Consider the following 25,491-nt stretch of genomic DNA (forward strand, 5'->3'; position numbering starts at 1 on the left):
CTCTTCTCTTCTCTTTCTCTCTCTCATGAAATTACTTTTCCAAGAAAAGCAAATATGTTTTCCCTTCTCTATGTTTTTTTCATTTGTGCACTGATCCCTTTCTCTCACTCCTCATTTCTTCTTTTTCCTCTGTTCTTTTCTTACTCTCTCTTGAACTACAATAGTAGAAGACGTGTGTTTCCTCTACAAGGTACTTCCTTTCTACTTCCTTATTGCTCCTTTTTACCATCAAACTCATATGTTTTTTTTTTCATTTGTGGGCTCACTTCTCACTTCTTCTTCTTCTTCTTCTTCTTCTTCTTTTGTTCTTCTCTTTCTCTCTCTTGAACTACAATGGTAGAAGACGTGTGTTTATTTATGCAGAGAAGGTGGAAGAACACATCAAAGCTGTGATTTTTATCTCAAAAAATCCAAGAGTACAGGTTCGTAAACACAAAAGCTTAAATTTATTTGGGTGTTTTGCCTTTATTTTGTTTTCTGACTTCTCACAATACAAAAGTTTACATTTTTTTGTATTCCTGAGCTTTCTCCAACATGCTCATTGCTTCCTATGCCCAACTTTTTGTGTTTTCGTCCTTTTTTGGTCGTGTAATGGTTCAATATATTTTTTGGTATGTTGTATGCAGAGAAGGTGGAAGAACACATTAAAGCTGCGATTTTTATCTCAGAAACTCCATGAGTACTGGTTCGTAAACACAAAAGCTTAAATTTTTTTGGGTGTTCTGCCTTTATTTTGTTTTCTGACTTCTCGCAATACAAAAGTTTAAATTTTTGTGTTCATGAGCTTTCTCCAACGTGCTCATTGCTTCATATGCCCAACTTTTTGTGTTTTCGTGCTTTTTTGGTTGTGTAATGGTTCAATATATTTTTTGGCATGTTGTATGCAGAGAAGGTGGAAGAACACATTAAAGCTGCGATTTTTATCTCAAAAATTCCATGACTACAGGTTCGTAAACACAAAAGCTTAAATTTTTTTAGGTGTTCTGCCTTTATTTTGTTTTCTGACTTCTTGCAATACAAAAGTTTAAATTTTTGCCTTTATTTTGTTGTGTGACTTCTCGCAGTATAAAAGTTTAAAATTTTTTGTGTTACTGAACCTTCTCTATAGTGCTCATTGCTTCCTATGCCCAACTTTTTGTGTTTTCGTCTTTTTTTGGTGGTCTAATGGTTCAATATATTTTTTTGGCATGTTGTATGCAAAGAAAGTGGAAGAACACATTAAAGTTGTGATTTTTATCTCAAAAACTTCATGAGTATAGGTTCGTAAACACAAAAGCTTAAATTTTTTTGGGTGTTCTGCCTTTATTTTGTTTTCTACATGAGTACAGGTTTGTAATAACAACAGTGTTGAAGGTGTTGAAGAATAATGGTGTCATTTTTTTTTTCCTAATTTCCTTTTTTAAAAAATTTATGTTCTGCCATTTTTGCTATAAGAGTTGTTGCTGATTTCTTTTTGTTTCTCTTCTATTCTTTTTCGTTTTTTTTGAATGATCTTCTGTCATTTTTGCTGCATGATTTGTTGCTGATTTTTTGCAACAATATAATTCACAGAGCGGTGTTGAAGAATAAAGGTTCCATCTTTATCTATTTTTTTCCCGGTTTTTTTGTCTAATTTTTTGTGGTATGATTTTGTGGTTTGATTTTTGGGACAGGCTAACGATAGTGTTGAAGGTGTTGAAGGTGTTGAAGAATAAAGGTGTCATTTTTTTCCTTTTTTTTTCCTAATTTCCTTTTTTTTAAAAATTATCTTCTTCCATTTTTGCTACAAGAGTTATGATTTTGTGGTTTGATTTTTGGGACAGACCAACGATAGTGCTGAGGGTGTTGAAGAATAAAGGTGTCATTTTTTTCCTTTTTTTCCTAATTTCGTTTTTTATAAAAATTATCTTCTATCATTCTTGCTACAAGAGTTGTTACTGATTTCTTTTTGTTTCTCTTCTATTCTTTTTCGGTTTTTTTTTTAAAAATGATCTTGTACCATTTTTTCTACAAGAGTTGTTGCTGATATTTTGCAACAATATGATTCACAGGGCAGTGTTGATGAATAAAGGTTCCATTTTAATCTGTTTTTTGCCCGTTTCTTTTTGTCTAATTTTTTGTGGTATGATTTTGTGTTGTTTGATTTTTGGCACATGCTAACGACGGTGCTGAATGTGTTGAAGAATAAAGGTGTCATTTTTATATTTTTCCCTTTTTTTTATTAAATTATCTTCTGTCGTTTTTGCTGCAAGAGTTGTTGCTGATTTATTTTTGCTACTAAAGTGACAACGGTGATGCTAAAGACATTTTCAAGGCAGAGTTGTTATATTTTTATGGTATCTGATTTTTGTGGTATTTTATTAAATCATTGCCATCAAAGTTGATACTTTCCCTTCCGAATGCTAGTATCTATTATATATTTCCTTTGTTTTGTTTAGATGTTGTGAGCAATTTGCAAAACTGCAGCTATGGGGTAAGGATGTGTAGGTAATGCTACCCAGTGCTTTTTTTTGTTTTATTATTATTATTATTATTATTATTATTATTATTATTATTATCAAAAAAACATTTGAATGCCATAAATAAAATATATGGACCTGGAAGTAGATACCATAAAAATGTCTTCTTGAAGTCATTTTTATTGTACCCATGTGATCAAAGACATTTTCACGAAGTTGATATATTTTTATGGTACCCAGTGCTTTTTTTTTGTTATTAATTCATAAACAAAATTGAGTTCGCTGTGTTTCTTGCTGAGTTTTGTTCTTGGTTATCCTATAGTCCTTTCTAATAGTATTTGATCTGTTTATTGTAGAACACATTTTGATAGAAAATTCAAAGCCTCTGCTAAGTATCATTCATTGTTTTCTATTCTCGCCCTAATTTCATACATTTTAGCTGCATGTTATTCTAAGAACTTCTTTATGTGCATGGTGTCTTGGCTAAGATCCTAGACTTTGTAATGGTGAAAAGTTTGATCCAAGATATGATGAGTTAGGCGTCATTTTACACTCCCATAATTGCAACAGAAGGTGTTCTATGTTATTTTTATTATGTAAAGGACAAATATATTATTTTGATTGGACCAGTTGCTATTTGATGTAAAATACACGGCCACGGTATTTTCAATAGGAGCTTATGGATCAGAAAGCACGGGATGACTAATGACCAGGCATGCTTACATGAAGCTCATTTTATGTGTTCACCTGTTACACCATTATGATATATGCAATATGTTATGCACAACTGAATATTTTTATTTATGTGTTGTATAGTTTGGTTTCTCAACCCAATTTATGAATGAGAGACACATATACTGAACGAGTATTTTGTTGATCACATTTTGTTTTTTTTTTTGTCTATTTTAATTTATAGTTATTTCTGGATAGCATGAGATGTAAAGATTTTAATTTTTAACCCAAGAGTTTATTATAATATTGACGCTGTAAGATAATGTTACATATTCTCAGATAATATTTCGGATTTTGAGGAATAGTTTTAAGTTTTACAAAACATCTATGTTTTAAGTTTCGGATTTTGTGGTCTGATTTTTTTTTCTAATAAAAAAACATTTAAGGAATCTAAATGTTTACTTCAAGCACCAATACTTGCTTTCTTTAATTTATGGTGGACTGAATTTAATAAAAAAGGAGACAAAAAAATGCAGTCAACACTTTATGATTTTGGACATATACAACCCAAAGGCTATTTTATGTGTCATCTTCTGATATTTTTATTAATGTTGTTATCTAAATTTTGGGTGTCAAATAATTTTTTGGTTTATTTTTATTTTTGACTAAACAGTTTATGATTTGCTTTGATTAATTATGAACTTATTTCGTTCACTTATATTGAGTACCAGCCTGTGTATCCGCATGGTGCGTCAATAATTGTGCCACAATTAATGCATAACAGGTAGAAATGACCAGAATGAAAATATTGGTGCGGTGATAACTGTGCCACAATTAATGCATGAAGAAACGACGGAAAATGAAAAAAATGGAAATAGGAAGGGAAGGGGAGAAGCTTTTTTGCAGTGCGAGAAATGAAGGGAAATGAAAAAATAGTTCAAATTGTATGACCATTCTTTTCGGTGTTGATACAGTTTCTTCCAGCAACGGCTTCCAAATTTGTATATGGTTCCAAAAAATATATTACGTTTCATCAGGGCCTAGGAAAACACACCCAATGGCAGGTCACCATCCACAATGGTGTGCCATCAATTGCTGACCCATGGTTCTAGTATCTTGATAAAAAAAATTGATGGCCGGAGATGAAGTTGTCTTCTACTTCCGGTTTTATGACTATGCATGGGTGATCGAGGCCGTACCTGAATCAAATAAACATTAAAAAAATGCAGTATCTAGGAAGTGATCCTAGGTCGTCTCCCAACGAGCAATGGTCAACCAAACGTTCATAACAGATTGTAATAAAATAGTAACGAATGGGGGGGGTTGTTTGTTTTTGTAAATTAAACAGCAAGTAAATTTGAATTAGAAAATATCAGAATTAAAACACGTTGTTTTCCCTTGATTCACAAGCAAGTCTCTTATCCTAGGTGATGGAAGCTTGCTTGTGGAGCTTCTATGAAGGCTGGATCTTTGAGCTTCAATGAGGTCCTTTAATGGTAATTTTCCACTATGTAGATGCAGCAGAAGACAAAGGAGAAGAGGTAAGAGGCGGCGCCATCCACTAGGGAATAAGCCTTGGAAGAAGGAGCTTCACCACCAATATGAGCCTTGGATAAGAAGCTTGGAGAGGATGTTTCAATGGAGGAAAAGAAAGAGGGCGAGAAAGAGAGAGGGGGGAGCACGAAATTGAAGGAATAAAAGAGGGAGAGAAGTGGAACTTTGAAGTATGTCTCACAAGACTCTCATTCATCAAAGTTACAACAAGTGTTACACATGCTTCTATTTATAGACTAGGTAGCTTCCTTGAGAAGCTTTCTTAAGAAAACTTCCTTGGGAAGCTTCTTTGAGAAAACTTCCTTGAGAAGCTAGAGCTTAGCTACACACACCCATCTAAAACCTAAGCTCACCTCCTTGACAAAATACATGAAAATACAAAAAAAAGTCCCTACTACAAAGACTACCCAAAATGCCCTCAAATACAAGGCTAAAACCCTATACTACAAGGATGGCCAAAATACAAGGCCTAAAAGAAGGAAAAACCTATTCTAATATTTACATAGATAAGCGGGCTCATACTTAGCCCATGGGCCCGAAATCTACCCTAAGGCTCATGAGAACCCTAGGGCCTTCCCTTGGATCTCTGACCCAATTTACTTGGAGTTTTCTATCCAATGCCCTTACGAGGTAGGATTGCATCACTAGGTTACGAGGATGTATCCTTTATTAGTTCAACCACTTAATCCAACCCTAAATTAAATTACTAAGCGAAATTTAACATAAGGCATTCATTATGTGATTAAGCAACACATACACCAATTAATCATGAATGAAACTGATCATTAAGCATGCACGTAAATTAAACGCAGAGACAATTAATCAAGCGCTAAGCATGCATGGATTAATAGCAACAAATACAGAGTAATTGGTGAAGAGGAAAAACTGAGCAGAATGCAATAGTAATAATAAAACCTCAAAGAGAGTTGTGCTTGATCCTTAAGAGAAAACAACGCTGGAGACTTAGCCTTTCATTAATCAATAGAAAATGAAATTGTAGTAGAAAACGAAGAAAACTAGAATTATTCTCCAAAATGAAAAAACTAAAATGTAAGAGAGAGAGAGACTAAAACTAGAACCTTGGTGTTGTTATATAGTTCTCAGCCCCAAAGCTTACAAATCTGTTTTAAGTCCAAGCCCATAAATAAAATAAAATCTAGATAAGATAAAATCTAGATAAAATAAAATCTAGATAAGATAAGATAAGATCTAGATAAAATAATATCTAGATGAGATAAAACTTAGATATGATAAGATAAAATCTAGATGAAATAATATCTAGATGAGATAAAATCTAGATAAGATAAGATTTGGTAGAATAAAATTGTCTGCTCTCTTCAAGTCCAAGCCCAATTCCGGATTCAAGCCCAATTACTTATAATTCTCCTAAAATTAAATTAAAAACACAAAATTAATCCAATAGGCCTAAATGATAAAACTGCATAATTAATTTGACAATTAAGGCTAATCAGTAATTAAAATGGTGACAAAAAGGGTTAAGAAATATGAGAAAATGATGACACATCAAATCCCCTCACACTTAGCCTTTTGCACTCCTGGGCAAAATCAAAAAACAAAGCAAGGGTCAAATCCAGAGACATTAAAGAGAAACAAACAGACACAACAACAATTACATATTTCTCAATGAATCTCAAGGAATGAAAAAAATGAGTAACATGCAACACGTAAAGAGTTAAAGAGTCAAGGTCGTCATGAAAATCATCCAAGCATCTCAAACATGGCAAGATAGTAAATCAGCTCAAGAATGAAAAGTGATAAAGCCTCACAAGATATGCACTCTATCTCTCAAGTGTCTAGGCTACTGTTTACTCTCAGAGCACCCATGAAAACAAACACCACATAGACTTGGCAAGACTCTAAAATTGACAACCACATCACAAGCACATGCACATGAGGATCAAAAGGTCCTTTATGGTTGTAATGGGGCCAAGCACAAGGTAGATGAAAGTATAGGATGGTAGCTAAAACCCAAAGAAATAGAGGAGCAATGGGGAATAAGTGGGAAGTAAGAAAAAGTAATAAACCCCAAAACCAAAATTACAAATTAAGCTCTAAAATGTAACCCAAAACAAAATCAACCGAGTCCTCAAACCAATTCAAGTCTTCAAACCAAGACCTCATTTATTCAACCTCATTCTTTTTCTATATATATATATATATATATATATATATATATATTTTTTTTTTTTTTGAACGTGAATAGTAGAAATTGAAAGCATTTGAAAAATAAAGCAACAATTAGGCAATATATGTATATACATCAAGCATGGCCAACAAAAACATATCATCCAATGAAACATACCCCCCCCCCCCCCTTCACACTTATTCCCAAAACAATTCCAAAGATTCAAAATTCCTTAAGGGTAGGGTGAAATCATGGTTTTTCACTTAAGGCTTGTAATGAGCTTCAAAACAAAGAAAGAGGAACATAGGCTCAAAGGGGCTATGAAAGGAATTAATTCAAGGTAGGCTCATTTGGCTAGAGGCTTATAAGAAAAAAATGCCTAAATCATCTCCCAACATGCATGTGAAGCAAGAAGTATCAACAAGAGTAAAGCCAAGGCTATTGTGCAAGCAATCAATGGGGCAAAACACACCGAATAAAATAGATGATGATAGCTCAAATTCTCACCAAGGGTAAATCTATCACTTTCAAAACTAACTTGACATGTAGAGAAAAACAAGGATTCAATTCACAAAATGCCAAGAAACTCCTATTTCAAAAACAATTACCCATTACCTGTACATAACCTATAATTCAAAGAGAACATGCAATGTTGTACACAAAACATAAAAAATAAAAAAATTAACCTAGAAAACCTAACAAAATTAAACTAGAAAACCTAACAAAATTAAACTAGAATACCCAACAAAATTAAGGAACAATCTTCTCCCTCCCCCCCCTCCCCCCCTCACACTTAAACAACACATTGTCCTCAATGTAGCACAATCATAAGATTAAGAACAATCAAAGCAATCAATAAATTTGGACAAGTGCAATAAAAGTAAAGAAGGAGACAGAAAAAGAAAACTCCCTAAGTCATGGCGGAAGAGAAGTAGGGTGAAGTAAGGAGGTCTCCTCCACCACTACATCCACTAAGGAGGGATTTGTGAGGAATGGTTTCAGCCGGTGTCCATTGACCTTGAAGCCCTTATCTGTGGATTCACTTTTGATCTCAACTGTACCATAAGGAAAAACATTAGTCACCACAAAAGGACCAATCCACTTTGACCTCAACTTACCACTCATGAGTCCGAGCCTAGAGTTATACAATAAAACTTGCTGTCCAACCACGAAGTCCTTCTTAGCTATCAAACTATCATGGAACTTCTTGGTCTTCTCCTTGTAGAATTTGGAATTCTCATAGGCTTCTAAACATATTTCATCTAGCTCACTTAGTTGTAACTTCTTTTCCTCTCCAGCCTGATCAATGGAGAAGTTCCAGGTCTTTACAACCCAGTAGGCTTTATGCTCTATCTCTACAGGAAGATGACATGCCTTGCCAAAGACAACTCGATAAGGAGACATTCCTATGGGTGCTTTGTAGGCAGTCCTATGCGCCCAAAGAGCATCATCTAGCCTGGTGCTCCAATCCTTTTTGTCCGGCTGCATAATCTTCTCCAAGATCCTTTTTATCTCCCTGTTTGAAATCTCAGCCTGCCCATTAGTTTGGGGGTGGTAAGGTGTGGAAATTATGTGCACGACCCCATACTTTTTGAGCAAGGCATACATGGATCTGTTACAAAAATGGGTGCCTTGATCACTAACGATGGCTCTAGGGACTCCAAACCTTCAAAACAGATTAGATCTAACAAAATCCACAATGACCTTAGCATCATTAGTTCTGGTGGGTTTGGCTTCCACCCATTTTGAAACATAATCAACAGCAAGGAGAATATAAACAAAACCAAAAGAGACAGGGAAAGGCCCCATAAAATCTATACCCCAGACATCAAACACCTCACATAATAACATGGGTTGTTGAGGCATTTGCTGTCTCCATGAAGGTGAGTCGCCTGCTCTCTGACAAGGCTCACAAGTGCTACAGATTCTCCACACATCCTTGAAGATGGTGGGCCAATAGAAACCACAGTCAAGCACCTTGCGAGTTGTCCTCTATATGCCAAGATGACCACCTGGTGCGGAAGAATGATAGAATTGCAGGACCGAGTCAATCTGATGGTCTGGAATGCATCTCCTAATAACCTGGTCACTGCACAACTTCCACAAATAGGGGTCATCCCAAATATAATGCTTAGCATCGCTAATAGCTCCTTCTTTGTGGTAGTGTAATTTGCTTGAGCAGCATCCAAAGTTCTGGAAGCATAGTAGATCACCCGAGGTAGCTTATCAATCTTTTGAGCAAGGACAGCCCCCAATGCGTAATTGGATGCATCGCACATTAGCTCAAATGGGGTTGTCCAATCAGGTGCCTGAATAATAGGGGTGGTAGTCACCGCACGCTTGAGGCAATCAAAAGCCTCTTTGCATTGGTCATCAAAATCAAACTCCACCTCCTTTTGTAGCAGATTGGATAGTGGAAGGGTCACTTTGCTAAAATCCTTGATAAAGTGCCTATAAAACCTTGCATGACCAAGAAAACAACGAACCTCTCGCACGCAAGAGGGGTAAGGCAATTGTGAAATAACTTCTATTTTTGCAGGGTCTACCTCTATGCCCCTATTCGAAATGATATGCCCCAAAACTATACCTTGTTCTACCATGAAGTGACATTTTTCAAAATTCAGCACAAGGTTAGTTTCAGTGCATCTATTAAGAACTCTATCCAGACTATCCAAACTTGCATCAAAAGAGGATCCATAAACAGTAAAATCATCCATAAACACCTCTATACAACTCTCTAAAAAATCACTGAAAATGCTAAGCATACACCGCTGGAAGGTACCAGGGGCATTGCATAGGCCAAAGGACATCCTCCTATAGGCAAAAGTGCCAAAGGGACAGATGAATGTGGTCTTTTCTTGATCCTCAGGAACAATATAAATTTGTAAATAGCCAGAAAAACCATCAAGAAAACAGTAATGAGACTTACTTGCCAAGCACTCAAGCATTTGATCAATGAAAGGTAGGGGAAAATGATATTTTCTGGTTACCTGATTCAGCCTCCTATAATCAATGCAGACTCGCCAGCTGTTCTGCACTCTTGTGGGGATAAGCTCATCCTTTTCATTCTTGATCACTGTGAGGCCTGTCTTCTTAGGAACCACTTGAATTGGACTCACCCACTGGCTGTTAGAGATGGGGTAGATGATTCCAGCTTGTAAGAGCTTGGTCACTTCCTTTTTCACCACATCTAGAATAACGGGATTGAGTCTCCACTGTGGCCACCTCACTGGCTTAGCTCCTGATGCAAGCTCCATTGGAGCTTGTAGGCCTAGGATCTTCTTCATCAATGAATTCCTTTGCTTCTTGGAAGATGAATGACAGCGGAATAAAGAAAGGAAGAGAGAGAGAAGACGCCACTTCAAGGAGAAGATGAGTCTAGAAGAAGCTCACCACCATAGGAGGCCATGAATAAGAGCTTGGAGGAAGAAGGAGATGAATGAAGGGAGAGGGAGAGAAGAGCACGAAATTTTGTGCTCTAAATGAGCTTTGAAATCTGAAGTTTAATATTCAAATGATCAAAGTTGAAAAAAATGCACACACATGACCTCTATTTATAGCTTAAGTGTCACACAAAATTGGAGGGAAATTTGAATTTCAATTCAAATTTCACATGAATTTGAAATTGAATTTGTGGAGCCAAACTTTGGAGCCAAAATTTCACTAATTATGATTAGTGAATTTTAGTTATGGTTCAGCCCACTAATCCAAGATCAATTCCAAGATTCTCCACTAAGTGTGCTTAGGTGTCATGAGGCATGTAAAGCATGAAGGACATGCACAAAGTGTGACTATATGATGTGGCAATGGGGTGTAGTAAGCAAATGCTCACCTCCCCCTCTAAAATTTAATTGGATTGGGCTTATACCAATTCAATTAAATTTATTTCCAACCACACACATCAAATATTCACTTAGTGCATGTGAAATTACAAAACTACCCCTAATACAAAAACTAGTCTAGGTGCCCTAAAATAAAAGGGTTGAAAAATCCTATATTTCTAGGGTACCCTACCTACATTATGGAGCCCTAAATACAAGGCCCAAAATTAATGAAACCTTAATCTAATATGTACAAAGATAAGTGGGCTCATACTTTGCCCATGGGCCCGAAATCTACCCTAAGGCTCATGAGAACCCTAGGGCCTTCTCTTGCATCTTTGGCCCAATCTTCTTGGAATCTTCTATCCAATGCCCTTGGGGGGTAGGATTGCATCAGCTCCATCCTCTAAAAGTATCCTATGCATGTAGGTAGATGGGCTAATACCAGGAATGTCTACTAAAGTCCATCCAATGGCTTTCTTGTGCTTCTTGAGAACTAACAACAACTTCTCCTCTTGCTCAGCAGCAAGGGAGGCAGAGATGATCACTGGAAATTTTTTCTCGTCCTCTAAGTAAGCATATTTGAGGGTTGCTGGTAAGGGCTTCAGCCTGTACCTCATAAAACAAGTCAGAAGTATATGTACTTCCTACAACATGGTTAGTGCATTCTGACTCTAAAAAATCAACATCAAGAGGTACAACACCCAAAAAATTAGAACCAGACTCAAATTTAAATTTGCTCTCAGCATAAAAATCAGATACAGGATCAAATTCAAACTCAGATTCAGATTCAATGCATAAGGAATGACAAGCATGCATATAAGATAAAAATGGATGTTTCCTACCATGAAGGACATAATCAAACATATAATCATCAACAATCTGATCAATTATCTCAGCACGAAAAACAAAATGATCCTCAGATGGATGTTTCATGGTATCAAGAATGTTAAAATGAACAACAATATCACCAAATTCCATAGACAATGTGCCAGCATAAAGATCTATCTTAGTCCGGGTTGTTTTCATAAATGGCCTGCCTAAAATAATTGAAACTGAACCATGGGAAAATCCCTCTTCCATATTAAGAACATAAAAATCAACAGGAAAAATAAGCTCACCAAACTGAACTAGTACATGCTCTATGAAACCTGTGGGGTAAGCAACACTTCTATTTGCCAAACGAATCACTACATCTGTAGATTGCAAAGGTCCAAGAGATAAAGAATTGAAAATGGACAGAGGCATGACACTAACTGATGCTCCTAGATCTAGCATGGCATTCTTAAATTTACTATTCCCAATAATGCAAGGTATACAAAAAGTACCTGGGTCCTTACATTTCTCAGGAATGTGAGGAACAAATTTACCTATCAATGCTGATACATTTCTGCCCATGCTAATCCTTTCATTTCCTTTGAGCTTCCTTTTGTGGGTGCACAACTCCTTTAGAAACTTGGCATATCTTGGAATCTGCTTGATGACATCTAGCAGAGGTATGTTCACCTCTACTTTTCTTAAGGTCTCCAACATTTCCTTTTTTGCTTCTTCAATTTTTTTGTTTGGAATTGCTCTAGGTGGGAATGGAAGAGGGATAGGAGGCTGCTGTAAGTCTGAGTTACTAGAAGAAGGTCCACCTGTATGAAATTTTTTGTTAGGAAGCTTTCTCTTTTGTGCAACTATCACATCCTATTTTTCAGGTGTAGAATAAAGCTTGACTGGTTCAGGTGCAGGTGCTGCTACTGGTGGAGGCACTTGAATTTGGTTGCCAGACCTCAAGGTGATGGCACTCATATTTTTCGGATTCTGCACAGTCTGTGAAGGCAATTTGTCAGAATTTTGGGACTGAGCTTGGTTCAACTGAGTAGCCATCTGCCCCATCTGATTTGTCAGACTCTGAATGGAGGCTCTTGTCTCTTGCTGAAATTGCATATTCTGGATGGTCATTTGCCTCACTAACTCTTCTAAGGAAGGTTGAGGAGGAGCCTCAATTGCTTGTTGTCTTTGTTGTGACTACTACTGCAGTTGCTGCATTAGAGGAGGAACATATGGCTTGCATGGACCAGCAACATTTTGAAAAGGAGGGACAGGCTGTTGTTGTTGTTGTGGAGGATTTGTCCATCTCAGATTTGGATTATTCCTCTAACTTGGATTGTATCTATTGCTTGAAAGGTCATAATTATTCTGCTGTTGTTGGTTTTGCTGCTGAGGAGGTCTATTATAAATGTTTGCAGCATAAGCTTCAGGTTGCTCATTGACTCCAGATTGCTGCAAAGAAGGACAGAGATCTGTATGGTGATCTGCAGAAGAACATAGACCACAGACTCTTGCAATAGGTGCAAATTTTTCTGATTCATGGCAAGTTGGGTTACTAGGTTGACCAAGGCATCAAGTTTTCCTTCAAGCTTTTTATTTTCAATAGATAAGGATGAATCTGTAGCCACCTCATGGACTCCTCTAAGAACAATAGCATCATTTCTTGCACTGAATTGTTGGGAGTTGGAAGCCATCTTCTCAATCAAATTCCTAGCTTCAGCAGGGGTCATATCACCAAGAGCTCCACCACTGGCAAAATCAATGATACTCCTATCATGTTGCTAAGTCCCTCATAGAAATATTGAAGAAGGAGTTGCTCAGAAATCTGGTGGTGGGGACAGCTTGCACACAATTTCTTGAATCTTTCCCAGTACTCGTACAAGCTTTCTCCACTAAGTTGCCTGATGCCTGAAATGTCTTTTCTGATGGCAGTGGTCCTAGATGCAGGGAAGAATTTCTCCAAGAACACCCTCTTAAGGTCATCCTAGCTGAAAATGGACCTGGGAGCAAGGTAGTATAGCCAATCTTTTGCCACTCCCTGCAGAGAATAAGGAAAAACATTTAGAAAGATATGATTTTCTTGGGCATCAGGGGGCTTCATGGTGGAACAGACAATATGGAACTCCTTAAGATGCTTATGAGGATCTTCACCTACAAGACATGGAACTTGGGCAGCAAATGTATTTGTCCAGTCTTGAGAACATACGGAACACCCTCATCAGGATATTGAATGCACAAGCTTTCATAAGTGAAATTAGGTGCAACCATCTCCCTAAGAGTCCTCTCATGAGGTGGAGGTTGAGTCATGTTCTCAGTATGAAAATTAGTAGTGGAATGCTCAAAATCAGAATATTTAGAATCACCCTCAACAGAATGCTCAGAATGCACAAAATGCTCAAAATGCACAGAATGACCAAAATGCACACTATGCCTAACTAATCTATGAAAGGGTCTATCTATTTTAGGATCAAAGGGTTGTAAATCACCTGGATTGCCCCTAGTCATGCACTATATGCAGCAAATAATGTGTGATGCAATCCTCCCTAGGAAGGGACCAATCACTAGAACCATGAGCAAGAGGCTCCAAGAAGATTGGGCTAGAGCTGCTGAAGAAGGCCCTAAGGTTCGGTAGATTTCTGAGCCCATGGGCCAAGGTTGGGTCCAATTATCTTTGTACATATTAGACTAGGATGTCATTATATTTGGTCCTTGTATATAGGGCTCCATATTGTAGGTAGGGTACCCTAGAAATATAGGATTTTTCAGCCCTTGTATTTTTGGGCACCTAGACTAGTTTTTGTATTAGGGGTAGTTTTGTAATTTCACATGCACTAAGTGGATATTTGATGTGTGTGGTTGGAAATAAATTTAATTGAATTGGTAGAAGCCCAATCCAATTAAATTTTAGAGGGGGAGGTGAGCATTTGCTTACTACACCCCATTGCCACATCATATAGTCACACTTTGTGCATGTCCTTCATGCTTTTCATGCCTCATGACACCTAAGCACACTTAGTGGAGAATCTTGGAATTGATCTTGGATTAGTGGGCTGAACCATAACTAAAATTCACTAATCATAATTAGTGAAATTTTGGCTCCAAAGTTTGGCTCCACAAATTCAATTTCAAATTCAAGTGAAATTTGAATTTCCCTCCAATTTTGTGTGACACTTAGGCTATAAATAGAGGTCATGTGTGTGTATTTTTTTCAACTTTGATCATTTGAATATTAAACTTCAGATCTCAAAGCTCATTTAGAGCACAAAATTTCGTGCTCTTCTCTCCCTCTCCCTTCATTCATCTCCTTCTTCCTCCAAGCTCTTATCCATGGCCTCCTATGGTGGTGAGCTTCTTCTAGACTCATCTTCTCCTTGAAGTGGCGTCTCCTCTCTCTCTTCCTTTCTCCATTCCGCTTCCATTCATCTTCCAAGAAGCAAAGGAATCCATTGATGAAGAAGATCCTAGGCCTACAAGCTCCAATGGAGCTTGCATCAATGTGTTTCTCAACAAGCACCTAACAAGGGGGTAAAACTACAACTATATTCAAACGATATCAAAATGAGCTGAAATTTTGTGTGGAACACCCTAAAATCATGAAAAGATAGCACAAATATTTTTAAACAAAAATTCAAAGTCTAACTATGAATACTACCTAAGCAAAGTTTAGAAAAATAGGACAATAATACTTGAAAAATAAAAAAAACTTAGTAAATGGCTGATTTTTGGAGTTTGGGAGATCCCAATCGGCCAAAGCAGGTTGACACAGCATGGGAAATTTTTTTCTACCCCAAATGCATATATAATAATAGTCATTCTGATACCTGGAGCAAAAGTTATGGCCGTTTTAAGTTTTGCTAAAAACAAGTTCCCAAATTTTTTGTCTCTCTCAAATAGTGTCACACCAAGTGCTCCTGGTATTTTTCACACAAAATAAGGATCAAAAGAAGCTACTACACAAAAAATGAGCCAAAAATAACAACTCTAACTATCAAAAGAAAAATCGCTAATTAAATTGCAAAATCAGTCGCTAATCATTGTTCATCACTTTTCATAGCAAAACACAAAGCTGAATCAGTCGCTAAAAACAGTCGCTAAACAGGGGATGCAACTGAAATGCAAAATAGAATGCTACCCAAAATAAGATAACTAAACACTATTATGAACCTTTGGCCCACTGCTCCCCGACAATGGCGCCAAATTTGATCGAGGTCGTACCCGAATCAAATAAACATTAAAAAAATGCAGTATCTAGGAAGTGATCCTAGGTCGTCTCCCAACGAGCAATGGTCAACCAAACATTCATAACAAATTGTAATAAAATAGTAACGAATGAGGGAGGGTTGTTTGTTTTTGTAAATTAAACAACAAGTAAATTTGAATTAGAAAATATATGAATTAAAACACGTTGTTTCCCCTTGATTTACAAGCAAGTCTCTTATCTTAGGTTACGAGGATTTATCCTTTATCAGTTCAACCACTTAATCCAACCCTAAATTAAATTACTAAGCGAAATTTAACATAAGGCGTTCATTATGTGATTAAGCAACACATACACCAATTAATCATGAACAAAACTGATCATGAAGCATGAACGTAAATTAAGCGCAGAGACAATTAATCAAGCACTAAGCATGCATGGATTAATAGAAAAAAATACAGAGTAATTGGTGAAGAGGAAAAACTTAGCAGAATGCAATAGTAATAATAAAACGTCAAAGAGAGTTGTGCTTGATCCTCAAGAGAAAACAACGCTGGAGACTTACCCTTCCATTAATCAATAGAAAACGAAATTGTAGTAGAAAACGAAGAAAACTAAAATTATCCTCCAAAATGAAAAAAAACTGAAACGAAAGAGGGAGAGAGAGAGACTAAAACTAGAACCTTGGTGCTGTTATATAGTTTTCAGCCCTAAAGCTTACAAATCTGTTTTAAGTCCAAGCCCATAAATAAAATAAAATCTAGATAAGATAAGATAAGATAAAATCTAGATGAAATAAAATCTAGATAAGATAAGATAAGATAAGATCTAGATAAAATAATATCTAAATGAGATAAAATCTAGATATGATAAGATAAAATCTAGATGAAATAATATCTAAATGAGATAAAATCTAGATAAGATAAGATTTGGTAGAATAAAATTGTCTGCTCTCTTCAAGTCCAAGCCCAATTCTGGATTCAAGCCCAATTACTTATAATTCTTCTGAAATTAAATTAAAAACACAAAATTAATCCAGTAGGCCCAAATGATAAAACTGCATAATTAATTTGACAATTAAGGCTAATCAGTAATTAAAATGGTGACAAAAAGGGTTAAGAAATATGAGAAAATGATGACACATTAATGAGAGCTTTTGATCAGAAAAGAAATTGAATGGGAGGAGGAGGGCATCCACCTTGAAGACTGACTTCTTTTCATCTGCATTGAATCGTGATAGAAAATTTACTGAAATTAAACTTGGATTGAAGCAACATTAACTACCTCCTCATATATTCATATACATTTGATTTTAAATTTATCAGTTTTGTGATTTAAAATTTGTTCTTAATAAGCATCTGAGTCTTTTGTTCACATAATATGTATACCACTAACTGTAAAGTTCTAGCCCGTGCATCAGCACGGGATGGAAATAGGAAGGGAAGGGGAGAAGCTTTTTCCAGTGCAAGAAATGAAGGGAAATAAAAAAATTGTTCAAATTGTATGACCATTCTTTTTGCTTCCAAATTTGTATATGGTTCCAAAAAATATATTACGCTTCAGTGGGGCTTAGGAAAATTCATCCAATGGCAGGTCACCATCCACAATGGTGTGCCATCTATTGCTGACCCATGGTTCCAGTACCTTCATGAAAAAAAATTGATGGCCGGAGATGAGGTTGTCTTCTACTTCTGGTTTGATGACCATGCATGGGAGCTTTTGATCAGGAAAGATATCGAATGGGACGAGGAGGACATCCACCTTGACGACTGACTTCTCTTCAATGAACAAATTTATTTTGTATTTTTAAGCAAACAAACTTAAATACCTTACGATATTGAACAATCTTTTCTTTTGTTATCATCCAACAACGTTAGTATTTTTATCCCTCTCACAATATCATTTTTAAACCCGCACTGCTTGCCACGTTATTTGCATGGAATCATGATAACAACGTTTGACATGTGTATCCAACAATGTATTAACTACCTCCTTACATAATTTACAATTTGTTCTTAATAAGCATCTGATATATCCTCTGTTGTAATTACAATCACCAATTACTCAATCCTTTAAAAAAACTATCTACAAAATATTTATACCACTTATAGTAAGATGTCAGGCCGGGCGTCCGCACGGGCCTCAAACTAGTTTGATTATGACATTCATCCATTATCATCAAAGTCAATACAACAAATATTAGTAACATATGTTGACCTGATATGAGAATTCATGAGGTCTGCTCAGTATTAAAATTGATTTGCTATAAAAGAGAGAGTATTATTAGTTATTACATTATTTTCTAACTTGGATTAGAGGGGTCATTCATGTAGTTAAATAGTTACTGAGCTTAATATCTTATTTGGTTTCAATCATATAAACCATGTTAACATTTTCTAAATAATTAACTTTTAATCTAACATTCAGGACACTTGTGACATTTTCAAAAATTTGTCTGGAACTTTAGAGTTCTTTTGTTATTAGTAGTTCTTGTGTTCACAACATACTTTGGGGAATAGAAGAAGAATGTGAGAGATGAATATGATGACATGTGTTTATCACAAAAACTCGGTAGAAATGTGGCAACTTTCATCTTGCAGGCGTACCCAATTTTAAATATTCAGATTTGTGGTATATTAAAATCATGAAAGCCTGATGTGACATACAATTCAACCATGTTTGCATTATGATTTTTGTATCCTTGTCCGGTAGTATTTTAATTTGAGGGTAGCTTGAATCTCTATATTGTTTTTAAGTTTGCTTTTTATAATTTGGTTGTTTTTTAGTGATAATTTGTGTGCTTGAATACTGGTGCCGAACTCAAAAGTGGGGAACCCTTTTTAGATTGCCCTACCACAAAACGAATGCCTCTAGGAACTGCACGTGGCCTAGAATATCTTCACGGACAATGCAATCCTAGGATTATTGATAGGGATGTGAAGGCAACTAATATATTACTTGATGGAGATTTTGAAGCAGTTGCCGGTGACTTTGGTGATTGCAATGGGCTTCAAGCCATTGGCATGTCTTTTGTAAATGTTTTAGGTATTTCTCATTTCTTAAGCACTTAATAGCATGCATATACCATGTTAAAAGGTCTGACTGATTTGTTGTATGCATTTGATGTAATAATGGAACCGACAAAATTCTTTGGTTATGGATTGTAGTTAATTTTTTGTCGACATATTGTATTTAAATATTACATGTGTTAGTTTCATATGTTATTTAGGAATATCAAATTATTGAGGGGATACTTTGGGTAACGTTTGGTAATTGTAATTCGGTAGCCATTTTGTATATTTAGTTAGGATCAAATTTTCTTCAAAATGACCACTGTCAAAATCTGCTAAATATAATGAGACATTTGAATTTCTAGCACTTTCTAAGATGTTTATTTCCTAAGAAACATCTTAGAAAGTGAACTTTCTTACATGATTCGTCTTAGAAAGTATACTTTCTAAGACGGTTCTTTCAAAAGAAAAAATGCACTTTCGAAGAACCATCTTAGAAAGTGCATTTTTTAAGATGGTTCTTTAGAAAGAACCGTCTTAGAAAGCACCAACTTTTCTACGATGGTTTTCATGGAAACCATCGTTAATGGTTTTGGTAACTATCGTTGAAGGGGTTTATTAACCATCGTTTAAAGTATTTTTTGCAGTAGTGTTAACATTTCTCCATTGGACACAAAGCAGCCATCGTTGAAGGGGTTCATTAACCATCGTTTAACTGAGTAGTAGTGCTCATCCCTACTCTTGCTCCATACCAAGCAGCCATCACTGTTGTTAGAATGACTTGGAATCTCTGTGTTTGAACAAAACAAAATATGCATGAATCAAGTATCTTGGTGCCAAGTGAGAGTTAAGGTTTCAATCAGCTCACTAATCTTGAGATGTTCAACTCCTTCATTGGGTGGACTTTGGATGTAGGGACTATCTTGATCACATAACCTGGGATCATTTCACACATTTATTTTCACATCATCTCCCAATTGCAAACTAACATCCCATTTTACCAATACCCATGACAAACAAGTGTTACACCATGTATAACATGGGATATAGTTGTTTTATCATCCTTTAAAAAGAAGAAACATAATTATTTTGAGTCATGGGGTGTCCATAGTCAAATTTTCTAAGATAACAACAAACATTAACATAATTAGTTATATGTTTGTTTATTATTTAATTTATTCTCGGGTGACATACTAGTGATATATTGATATATTTTTTCTAACTTTTAGTCTCAATTATTTCTTTTACTGTTACTAAATTTATTTCTAGCAATAAACTAGTCCATTTCTAACTTTAGTTTCGGTTATTTATTTTCTGACATTTAATTTATTTCAAGTGGTACACTAGTCCAATTATAATTTTTATTTTCAGTTGCTTTTTTGTTATTTAATTTATTTTCCAGTGATATATTGGTCTGTTATTAACTTTTATTTTCACTCATTTAATTTATTTTCTAGTGATATACTTATACGTATTTTTTCACAGACAACACTTATTGATCATGGTATATATAGAGAAACACATACTTAAAGCAAAAACTAATACAATGTGTGGAAAATTGGAATGCATGAACAATAATTATAAAAAACCTAAGCCATAAATGAGTGCCACAATAATGTTGCAAATTTTGAAGATATATAAATAAAAATAACTAAACAATTGAGACAAACCTAAATTGTGTGGCAGAGCTCTTCACCGCAGTTATTATTGGAGTCGATCAATTGAAGGATCAATGTTCTGCCTATGAATCTATCATACAGACTATTAGATATTTTGAGTAAATACCAGACAAGTGAACTCATTGCCACTTCAATTACAAATTCACCAAATCAAAAGCATTCATACACATAATTTTCCTTTATTCATTTCTAATGTACAAGTTATTTGCTTTCATTAATGTTGTCAATTATAGATATATTGTTAATTATCTTTTATTTGTATATATTGTTAAAAAAAACCCTTATTTTAAATGTAAAATTATATTAAACTGATAGATTATACCTTGTTAAAATGTTCCCAACCACAACTTAAGAGCCATGCTAAAACATTTTTTGATTTTTGATTTTTGATTTTTTTAAGGGAAGAAACTTGAAAAGCAACTCAAACATGAAAATAAAACATTGAAACAATAGATCCTTGGAAAGCCTAGAAAAAAAGAAGCTAACACATATAAGACAAACTAGAATGCAATAAAAAATGATCGAACTTGTGCAAAGGTAAAAACAAAATCGATAAAGCAATTGTAACACTCAAAACAACACTATCTACGTGCAAGTCTACATCTAATCTATGTGAAACTAGGCACTAAAAGATACATCCAAATGGAATGGAACAAGAATGAGATGTTGGTTGTGTTGGGGATAAATATTTATGTTCAAGATCCAAACCATCATGTTATCAATTTAGGAGTGTTTCTAGACGCCTACCTTGACTAGTAAATTAATTATGATTAATTACCATTGGTTTAGTATTGAATCTATGGGATCACACACAAACGAGGATTCAGCGTGAGGTTTTTTTCCAATTTGTTAGTAAAAAAAAGGTTTCCTACAGTGCTATAAGAAGAGCCTTAGACTACATATTAAAAATCACGTAGTTATCCCTTCTCTTGTTATTTTCCCAGAACATATACACCAATTTTTTTTTTTAAGTTTTCTTTCTTTGTCCCTCTTGCCAAAGAAATTGACAACATAAGTTAATTCTATTTCAAGCAACTAATATAGAAATAAGATTTTGAATTAAAATGGTTTAATTCAAGTTGTATCTTGTCAATAACTATAAAAACTTATTTTAGGAGAAAAAGTTTGTTTCTCCACATGTTGTTGATAGTGTTTAAGGCAATACATATGGTGATATGTGTTTTATTATACACTGATGTATTATCCAATTTGTTTGATATACCAAATTGTTTAAATACAAGGAACGCCTTGAATATTAAGAAAGTTGTGTTGTGGTTTTAAAAATAAATTGGAACATGTGATGCAAACTGTTTTGATTTATTTTATTATAAGGAACATCTTTACTAACAAGAGAATTGTAATTTGAAAATAAATTGGACCATGTGACAAATTTTTTATTAATATAATATTTATATAAATATGCAATAAGTATATTGATATTTTTGTTATATAGTATTAATTGTTATATTTATTACATATAATTATTTATTAAATTTAACATTAATATATATTAAATGTGTGGATTTTGAATTGAATTTATATATATTAAAAATTTATTATAAAATAAAAAGTAATTATAACAAAATTTAATGCGTACATATATTGTTTTTGCTGAAAAAAATTAAGTTGACTGAATTAATTTAAATATAAAGTATGTTAACTATATTTACATTATGATAAAAAGAAAGCACAAAATTGCACTACTAGAAAAAGTTCTTTTAACCTCGTCATTTTAACATCGGTTTTATCAACACCGATGTTAAAAAATACGATGACATACTCTTAAATAAAGAAAGATCGTTAAAATCTGTTTTTTAAAAATTGATATTATGTTTTGTGGTTTACATCAGTTTTAATAAAAATTGATGTTGTTTGATGGTAAATAACATTGGTTTTTTAGAAATCGATGTTAACCTCAAAAAACAACATGTGTTTTTTTATAGAATAACCGATGTTGTGTAGTACTAAGTCTTACAATGGTATAGTGTTTATCAATCCTTTTATGACTTGTATGATTTGCTCAATTTTATTTGTATTTAGAGCTTTATAGTATTGATATAAATTAGGATGTCCTTCTTTTTAAATGTGTTCTCTTTATGACTATAGTGCAATCCTATGTATCATGGTTGAATCACTTGAGTGATAATATGTGTTTGTATACTGTAATTATTGAAATTGGTGTCAGAATGAAATTGATTAACATTTTATGTGTCATATTCATGACATGATGGGAATTACAAATGGTGTATGATTTTAGGGCTTGCAAGGTGTTATCGACAGATATAAAACAAACATACCCCAAATCACACTTTTGTCATGGTGTTCTTGATCCTATGATGTTGGTATGCAGAAGAAATGAGTTGATTACTTTCCCTTTTGCATGCATCTAGTTAGTTGGGAAAAAAGAAAATGTTTTAAGTGAAGTACTATAAGCTTCTAGAATTGCATGTAAAAAATATATGGCAAAATTTGCTGGAAATGAAGCTTTCCACTCAAGAGTGTAAGTACATCTATTCCATGTTCTTAGGATCAACAAAATGCTTTCATGTGCTAGAGCTGATAGTGTTTAGTCTGGAATCAGAGGTGCATCTGGAATGTCACAGGGAACATGTGCTAGAGTCACCATTGGTCAGGTTCTTTTTTATGTGTGTTGTAAGGAGAACAACAATCATCATGCACAAAAGGCTCTTTGTCGTGCTAAGTTTAAGTTCCCTAGTTGTCAGAAGATCATAGTTAGCTGGTGTCAGACCCTAATTTCATCTGGGGGGCAATCATTTGCAAACATTTGGATTCTTGCTAGCCGAATTGAGCTGCTTAACACTAGTTGCAGCGCAATCCGTAAGGTTTTTCGACGTTTCGGAAAAGAATGCAGAAAATACCCAAAGGGAGGGCAAAAAGGTCATTTTGGGCTTTTTCCAGATCCCTGCTCGCCCAGGCTAACCCCTAGCTCACCTGGGCCACTAGGAAACCTAGGAGTGAAGTAACCAGCTCGCCTAGGCGAGCTCAACTTTCCTGGGCGAGCAAAGTTACTTTAGGTTGATGCAACAGCTCGCCTGGGCAAGCTGCTCTTCAACCTCCTCCCTTCATTTCCTGTAAATAGGTGTGAGGGTGCAGAGGTAAGGGGTTCAGCTTCTTACATTGCGAGCATTTTAGTGAAATTAGTGAGAAGAAAGAGAAAGAAGAAGGAAAAAAAATGAGGTCGAGGCGCTTCAGAATCGCTTCTGTGATTGATTCCTACACCATTCTTCATTTGTTGTTCGTCTGTTCTTCGTTCATCGATCGGTTAGTTTTTATTTTTGAATTTGTTCTATGCACCCTTAGGGGTCCCCTCTTTCTTTTCGCATCTTCATCTTTATTCTTCTACCATCAGTGAACTCATTTCTTTGTGTAAAGTGATTTCAACCGATCGTTTGGGCTTTAATCTCGGTTTATCATTGTAAAATAAAGTTTCAACAGATCGTTTGTGCCTTAATCTCGGGTTATAATTGTAAAATAAAATTTCAATCAATCGTTTGTGCCTTAATCTCAGTTTATCAATGTAAAATAAAATTTTAACCGGTCATTTATTTTGCAAGTCCTCTTTTAATGAGTTTGAAAGTAAATAAGTGAAACCAAGGTTAAAATCAATACATGACCATGCTTTTATCAACAAAAAATCGCTTGAATCTGTTCAAGGTCCAACGCCGTAACGGTTTTTTTACTTTTATCGGTTAAAATAAACCTTTCAATGTTTAAAACCAACCCTACGTGTAATTTTCTTGCTAAAAAGAACTACGTAGGTTTGAAATCCTCATCGCACTTAAGGATACGTAGGAGCAAGAGCCTCATACTTTTCGACCCTAAAAGATAGAAAAACATAAAAATGGGAAAATAAAATAAATATTGAAGTCATGATTTTGCACACTTGATTAAAGGTTGTTGTCCCTTGTGACGAACGCAGGGGGTGCTAATACCTTCCGCACACGTAAACCACTCTCGAACCTTTATTCTTAAAATTTGCAGACCGTTTTTTGTTTTTCTAACACTTTTCTCAAATAAACATTAGTGGCGACTCCCACGTGTTTTCCTTTATTGGAAGACGCACCCTTGAGTCTCGTGTCGCCCTCCCGCCGAATGGTAGGTTACGACAGCTGAAAATGGTATGTATTAATTTTTAATTCTTTTGACAGTAAGCTTTGACATCTAAACATGAATACTTCTATATCAGTTAAACAAATATTAGACTTAAGTTGGGTTTTAGCCATTATACCTTGATTTGAATTATGAGCAATATTTTTTATATTTCTTGAAGAAAAAAACTTGTATTTTTATTGGGTTGTGATTACCACCTGTTTTGTCAAGTATTTGATTTTAGTTTCTTTACTTTGGTCCTTTGTCCTATGATACCCTTTTTCATATCTGGCTTGAATGTAATTTTTTTAAATACTTGTTCAAGGGTTTCACCAAGTTTAGTCATGCTGATTATCTTAAGTACAAGTTAGGGAGTAGGATTGTTTTCTTATACTTGGATTTGGAATTGTTTGAAGCATATTTTGCATTCAATTGATTTTTTTAAAGTTATTATTAGCTTATCTAGTTTACAAGTTCCTTATTGTGGTCTTGCAATTTCTTAGGTGCCATGGACCATTGGCAAACCATTAACCTGGACAAGCTTTTCTATCTAGTGCTACTACTTAGATGGCTTGTTACTTGGAAACAACGGGCTTTGACCACAATAGTTGTGTTCGACTCAATTCGAGTTTCTTAATTGCTCTACTTGTAGTATTAAACTATGATGAGTTTATCTCATCTTTTATGAACCATCTTGAATAGAGTAAATGTTGTGTTTTGTTTGTATTTCATTGTTGTTGATAATTTAGTTTGGTGAAAGATAATTCCTTAATGAAGCATTGTCTTTAAACTTTTAGTTTGGCTGAAATATCTCCTTGTGAGACAACAATATTCAAATTTCAACCACTTCATTAATCTTTGGCCTATTTTGCTATTTCCTAAATTACTTGCACCTATGTCTTTAAACTAATTCGATGTTGACACAAAATGCCATCATTTTCCTCCTTATATTCACGTCGATCGGATCATCACACACACTCTCTCCACTTCATTTCATTTCCAAACTCAAAGGGTAGAGACAAAAAATGAAGGAAGAAGGGTAAGTT

General features: G+C 34.9%; 1 long non-coding RNA gene and 1 pseudogene across 1 annotated transcript; both read left to right on the forward strand.

Moving 5' to 3' along the window:
* Nucleotides 1-300: 300 nt before the first annotated feature.
* On the forward strand, nt 301-1,674 carry LOC114404093. Its single transcript, XR_003664811.1, has 3 exons — nt 301-422; nt 627-685; nt 888-1,674. It is a non-coding gene; the product is annotated as an uncharacterized LOC114404093 (long non-coding RNA).
* Nucleotides 1,675-18,509: 16,835 nt separating this feature from the next.
* Nucleotides 18,510-25,012, forward strand: LOC114404109 (annotated as a pseudogene).
* The last annotated feature ends 479 nt before the right edge of the window (nt 25,013-25,491 follow it).

This window comes from Glycine soja, unplaced genomic scaffold (genome assembly GCF_004193775.1).
Source record: "Glycine soja cultivar W05 unplaced genomic scaffold, ASM419377v2 Super-Scaffold_81, whole genome shotgun sequence".
Lineage (NCBI taxonomy): Eukaryota > Viridiplantae > Streptophyta > Magnoliopsida > Fabales > Fabaceae > Glycine > Glycine soja.